The following is a 7313-nucleotide window of genomic DNA, read 5'->3' on the forward strand; positions in this document are numbered from 1 at the left end:
CCAATCCTAAGCATAGCACAAGATCGTGTAGTTCATTTGCTAGAGCTTTTCCAAATGTCAAGTATCATTTCCTTAGACCATGAGATTGCGCAACTCCCGGATACCATAGGAGTGCCTTGGGTGTGCCAAACGTCACAACGTAACTAGGTGGCTATAAAGGTGCACTACGGGTATCTCCGAAAGTGTCTGTTGGGTTGGCACGAATCGAGACTGGGATTTGTCACTCCGTATGATGGAGAGGTATCTCTGGGCCCACTCGGTAATGCATCATCATAATGAGCTCAATGTGACCATTTGGTCACGGGATCATGCATTACGGTACGAGTAAAGTGACTTGCCGGTAACGAGATAGAACAAGGTATTGGGATACCGACGATTGAATCTCGGGCAAGTAACGTACCGATTGACAAAGGGAATTGTATATGGGATTGATTGAATCCTCGACATCGTGGTTCATCCGATGAGATCATCGTCGAACATGTGGGAGCCAACATGGGTATCCAGATCCCGCCGTTGGTTATTGACTGGAGAGTCGTCTCGGTCATGTCTGTATGTCTCCTGAACCCGTAGGGTCTACACACTTAAGGTTCGGTGACGCTAGGGTTGTAGAGATATTAGTACGTGCAAATCCTAAAGTTGTTCGGATTCCCGGATGAGATCCCGGACGTCACGAGGAGTTCCGGAATGGTCCGGAGGTAAAGATTTATATATGGGAAGTCCTATTTTGGCCACCGGAAAATGTTCGGGATTTTTGGGTATTGTACCGGGAAGGTTCTAGAAGGTTCCGGAGTGGGGCCCACCTGCGTGGGGGGACCCACATGAACGTGGGTAGTGGGGGCAAGGCCCCACACCCCTGGTCAAGGCGCACCAAGATCCCCCCTTAGAAGGAATAAGATCATATCCCGAAGGGATAAGATGAAGATCCCTAAAAAAGGGGGATAACAATCGGTGGGGAAGGGAAATGATGGGATTTCTTTCCCCCACCTTTGCCAACGCCCCAATGGACTTGGAGGGCAAGAAACCAGCCCCCTCCACCCCTATATATAGTGGGGAGGCGCATGGGAGCCGGACCCCTGCCCCTGGCGCCTCCCTCTCCCTCCCGTGACACCTCTCCCTCTCGCTGAGCTTGGTGAAGCCCTGCCGAGATCCCCGCTGCTTCCACCACCACGCCATCATGCTGCTGGATCTCCATCAACCTCTCCCTCCCTCTTGCTGGATCAAGAAGGAGGAGACGTCTTCCCCAACCGTACGTGTGTTGAACGCGGAGGTGCCGTCCGTTCGGCGCTCGGTCATCGGTGATTTGGATCACGACGAGTACGACTCCATCAACCCCATTCACTTGAACGCTTCTGCTCGCGATCTACAAGGGTATGTAGATGCACTCTTTTCCCTCTCGTTGCTAGAAGACTCCATAGATTGTTCTTGGTGATGCGTAGAAAATTTTAATTTCTGCAACGATCTGCAACAGTGGCATCATGAGCTAGGTCTATGCGTAGTTTCTATGCACGAGTAGAACACAAACTTGTTGTGGGCGTAGATGTTGTCAATTTTCTTGCCACTACTAGTCTTATCTTGTTTCGGCGGCATTGTGGGATGAAGCAGCCCAGACCGACCTTACACGTACGCTTACGTGAGACAGGTTCCACCGACTGACATGCACTAGTTGCATAAGGTGGCTAGCGGGTGTCTGTCTCTCCCACTTTAGTCGGATCAGATTCGATGAAAAGGGTCCTTATGAAGGGTAAATAGAAATTGGCATATCACGTTGTGGTTTTGGCGTAGGTAAGAAATGTTCTTGCTAAGAAACCTATAGCAGCCACGTAAAAACTTGCAACAATAATTAGAGGACGTCTAACTTGTTCTTGTAATAGGAATCATGACTTGCATGTCGATGAGCATGACAACCGGCAGGAGCCATAGGAGTTGTCTTAATTTATTTATGACCTGCGTGTCAACATATAACGTCATGTAAATTACTTTACTTTATTGCTAAACCGTTAGCCATAGTAGTAGAAGTAATAAATGACGAGACAACTGCATGAAGACACGATGATGGAGATCATGGTGTCATGCCGGTGACGACGATGATCATGGCGCCCCGAAGATGGAGATCAAAAGGAGCAAAATGATATTGGCCATATCATGTCACTATTTGATTGCATGTGACGTTTATCATGTTTTACATCTTATTTGCTTAGAATGAAGGTAGCTTAAATAAGATGATCCCTCGCAATAATTTCAAGAAAGTGTTCCTCCTAACTGTGCACTGTTGCAAAGGTTCGTTGTTTCGAAGCACCACGTGATGATCGGGTGTGATAGATTCTAACGTTCGAATACAACGGGTGTAAGCCAGATTTACACATGCAATACACTTAGGTTGACTTGACGAGCCTAGCATGTACAGACATGGCCTCGGAACACGGAAGACGGAAAGGTCGAGCATGAGTCATATAGAAGATACGATCAACATGAAGATGTTCACCGATGTTGACTAGTCCGTCTCACGTGATGATCGGACACAGCCTAGTTGACTCGGATCATGTTTCACTTAGATGACTAGAGGTATGTCTATCTGAGTGGGTGTTCATTGAATAATTTGATTAGATGAAGTTAATTATCATGAACTTAGTCTAAAATCTTTACAATATGTCTTGTAGATCAAATGGCCCACACTAATGTTGCCCTCAACTTCAACGCGTTCCTAGAGAAAACCAAGCTGAAAGATGATGGCAGCAACTATACGGACTGAGTCCGGAACCTGAGGATCATCCTCATAGCTGCCAAGAAAGATTATGTCCAAGAAGCACAGCTAGGTGATGCACCCATCCCAGAGAACCAAGACGTTATGAACGCTTGGCAGCAGCGTGCTGATGATTACTCCCTCATTCAGTGCGGCATGCTTTACAACTTATAACCGGGGCTCCAAAAGCGTTTTGAGCAACACGGAGCATATGAGATGTTCGAAGAGCTGAAAATGATTTTCCAAGCTCATGCCCGGGTCGAGAGATATGAAGTCTCCGACAAGTTCTTCAGTTGTAAGATGGAGGAAAATAGTTCTGTCAGTGAGCACATACTCAAAATGTCTGGGTTACACAACCGCTTGACTCAGCTGGGAGTTAATCTCCCGGATGACGCGGTCATTGACAGAATCCTTCAGTCGCTTCCACCAAGCTACAAGAGCTTTGTGATGAACTTCATTATGCAGGGGATGGAAAAGACCATTCCTGAGGTATATTCAATGCTGAAATCAGCGGAGGTGGAGATCAAAAAGGAACATCAAGTGTTGATGGTGAATAAAACCACTAAGTTTAAGAAAGGCAAGGGTAAGAAGAACTTCAAGAAGGACGGCAAGGGAGTTGTCGCGCCCGGTAAGCCAGTTGCGGGAAGAAGCCAAAGAATGGACCCAAGCCTGAGACTGAGTGCTTTTATTGCAAGGGAAGTGGTCACTTGAAGCGGAACTGCCCCAAGTACTTAGCGGACAAGAAGGCCGGCAACACCAAAGGTATATGTGATATACATGTTATTGATGTGTACCTTACCAGCACTCGTAGTAGCTCCTGGGTATTTGATACCGGTGCGGTTGCTCATATTTGTAACTCAAAGCAGGAGCTGCGGAATAAACGGAGACTGGCAAAGGACGAGGGGACGACGCGCGTCGGGAATGGTTCCAAGTTCGATGTGATCGCCGTCGGCACGCTACCTCTACATTTACCTACGGGGTTAGTTTTAAACCTCAATAATTGTTATTTAGTGCCAGCTTTGAGCATGAACATTGTATCAGGATCTCGTTTAATTCGAGATGGCTACTCATTTAAATCCGAGAATAATGGTTGTTCTATTTATATGAGAGATATGTTTTATGGTCATGCCCCGCTGGTTAATGGTTTATTCTTAATGAATCTCGAACGTAGTGTTACACATATTCATAGTGTGAATACCAAAAGATGTAAGGTTGATAATGATAGTCCCACATACTTGTGGCACTGCCGTCTTGGTCACATTGGTGTCAAACGGATGAAGAAGCTCCATGCAGATGGACTTTTGGAGTCTCTTGATTACGAATCATTTGACATGTGCGAACCATGCCTCATGGGTAAGATGACCAAGACTCCGTTCTCCGGAACAATGGAGGGAGCAACCAACTTATTGGAAATCATACATACTGATGTGTGTGGTCCAATGAGTGTTGAGGCTCGCGGTGGCTATCGTTATGTTCTCACTCTCACTGATGACTTGACTAGATATGGGTATGTCTACCTAATGAAACACAAGACTGAGACCTTTGAAAAGTTTAAGGAATTTCAGAGTGAGGTTGAGAATCAACGTGACAGGAAAATAAAATTCTTACGATCAGATCGTGGCGGGGAATATTTGAGTCACGAATTTGGTACACACTTAAGGAATTGTGGAATAGTTTCACAACTCACGCCGCCTGGAACACCTCAGCGAAATGGTGTGTCCGAACGTCGTAATCGCACTCTATTGGATATGGTGCGATCTATGATGTCTCTTACCGATCTACCGCTCTCATTTTGGGGCTATGCTTTAGAGACTACCGCATTCAGTTTAAATAGGGCTCCGTCGAAATCCGTTGAGACGACACCGTATGAATTATGATTTGGGAAGAAACCTAAGCTGTCGTTTCTAAAAGTTTGGGGATGCGATTCTTATGTCAAGAAACTTCAACCTGAAAAGCTCGAACCCAAGTCGGAAAAATGCGTCTTCATAGGATACCCTAAGGAAACCATTGGGTATACCTTCTACCTCAGATCCGAAGGCAAGATCTTTGTTGCCAAGAACGGGTCCTTTCTGGAGAAAGAGTTTCTCTCGAAAGAAGTAAGTGGGAGGAAAGTGGAACTTGATGAAGTACTACTTCTTGAACCGGAAAGTAGTGCAGCTCAGGAAGATGTTCCTGTGGTGCCTGCACTGACTAGAGAGGAAGCTAATGATGATGATCAAGGTACTTCGGATCAAGTTACCACTGAACTTCGTAGGTCCACGAGGACACACTCCACACCAGAGTGGTATGGCAACCCTGTCCAGGAAATCATGTTGTTAGACAACGGTGAACCTTCAAACTATGAAGAAGCAATGGCGGGCCCAGATTCCGACAAATGGCTAGAAGCCATGAAATCCGAGATAGGATCCATGCATGAAAACGAAGTATGGACTTTGACTGACTTGCTCGATGATCGGCGAGCCATAGAAAATAAATGGATCTTTAAGAAGAAGACAGACGCGGATGGTAATGTGAGCATCTATAAGGCTCGAATTGTCGCTAAGGGTTATCGACAAGTTCAAGGGGTTGACTACGATGAGACTTTCTCACCCGTAGCGAAGCTGAAGTCCGTCCGAATCATGTTAGCAATTGCCGCATTCTATGATGATGAGATATGGCAAATGGACGTCAAAACGGCATTCCTTAACGGCTTTCTTAAGGAAGAATTGTATATGATGCAGCCGGAAGGTTTTGTCGATCCTAAGAATGCTAACAAGGTATGCAAGCTCCAGCGCTCCATCTATGGGCTGGTGTAAGCATCTCGGAGTTGGAACATTTGATTTGATGAGATGATCAAAGCGTTTGGGTTTACACAGGCTTATGGAGAAGCCTGTGTTTACAAGAAAGTGAGTGGGAGCTCTGTAGCATTTCTCATATTATATGTGGATGACATACTGTTGATGGGAAATGATATAGAATTCTCAGGAAGCATAAAGGCCTACTTGAACAAGTGTTTTTCAATGAAGGACCTTGGAGAAGCTGCTTATATATTAGGCATCAAGATCTATAGAGAAAGATCAAGACGCCTCATTGGTCTTTCACAAAGTACGTACCTTGACAAGATATTGAAGAAGTTCAATATGGATCAGTCCAAGAAGGGGTTCTTGCCTGTATTGCAAGGTGTGCAATTGAGCACGGTTCAATGCCCGACCACGGCAGAAGATAGAGAAAAGATGAGTGTCGTCCCCTATGCCTCGGCCATAGGGTCTATTATGTATGCCATGCTGTGTACCAGACCTGATGTAAACCTTGCCGTAAGTTTGGTAGGAAGGTACCAAAGTAATCCCGGCATGGAACACTGGACAGCCGTCAAGAATATCCTGAAGTACCTGAAGAGGACTAAGGATATGTTTCTCGTTTATGGAGGTGACGAAGAGCTCGTCGTAAAGGGTTACGTCGATGCTAGCTTCGACACAGATCTGGATGACTCTAAGTCACAAACCGGATACGTGTATATTTTGAATGGTGGGGCAGTAAGCTGGTGCAGTTGCAAGCAAAGCGTTGTGGCGGGATCTACATGTGAAGAGGAATACATGGCGGCCTCAGAGGCAGCACAAGAAGCAATCTGGGTGAAGGAGTTCATTACCGACCTAGGAGTTATTCCCAATGCGTCGGGCCCGATGACTCTCTTCTGTGACAACACTGGAGCTATTGCCCTTGCCAAGGAGCCTAGGTTTCACAGGAAGACCAGGCATATCAACCGTCGCTTCAACTCGATTCGTGAAAATGTTCAAAATGGAGACATAGATATTTGTAAAGTACATACGGACCTGAATGTAGCAGATCCGTTGCCTAAACCTCTCCTAGAGCAAAACATGATCAACACCAGAACTCTATGGGTGTTCGATTCATCACAATGTAACAAGATTATTGACTCTAGTGCAAGTGGGAGACTGTTGGAAATATGCCCTAGAGGCAATAATAAAATGGTTATTATTATATTTCCTTGTTCATGATAATTGTCTATTGTTCATGCTATAATTGTGTTATCCGGAAATCGTAATACATGTGTGAATACATAGACCACAACATGTCCCTAGTGAGCCTCTAGTTGACTAGCTCGTTGATCAACAGATAGTCATGGTTTCCTGACTATGGACATTGGATGTCATTGATAACGGGATCACATCATTAGGAGAATGATGTGATGGACAAGACCCAATCCTAAGCATAACACAAGATCGTGTAGTTCGTTTGCTAGAGCTTTTCCAAATGTCAAGTATCATTTCCTTAGACCATGAGATTGCGCAACTCCCGGATACCATAGGAGTGCTTTGGGTGTGCCAAACGTCACAACGTAACTGGGTGGCTATAAAGGTGCACTACGGGTATCTCCGAAAGTGTCTGTTGGGTTGGCACGAATCGAGACTGGGATTTGTCACTCCGTATGACGGAGAGGTATCTCTAGGCCCACTCGGTAATGCATCATCATAATGAGCTCAATGTGACCAAGTGTTTGGTCACGGGATCATGCATTACGGTACGAGTAAAGTGACTTGCCGGTAACGAGATTGAACAAGGTATTGGGATACCG

Source organism: Triticum aestivum, chromosome 5D, assembly GCF_018294505.1.
Source record: "Triticum aestivum cultivar Chinese Spring chromosome 5D, IWGSC CS RefSeq v2.1, whole genome shotgun sequence".
In the NCBI taxonomy this organism is placed as follows: Eukaryota; Viridiplantae; Streptophyta; class Magnoliopsida; order Poales; family Poaceae; genus Triticum; species Triticum aestivum.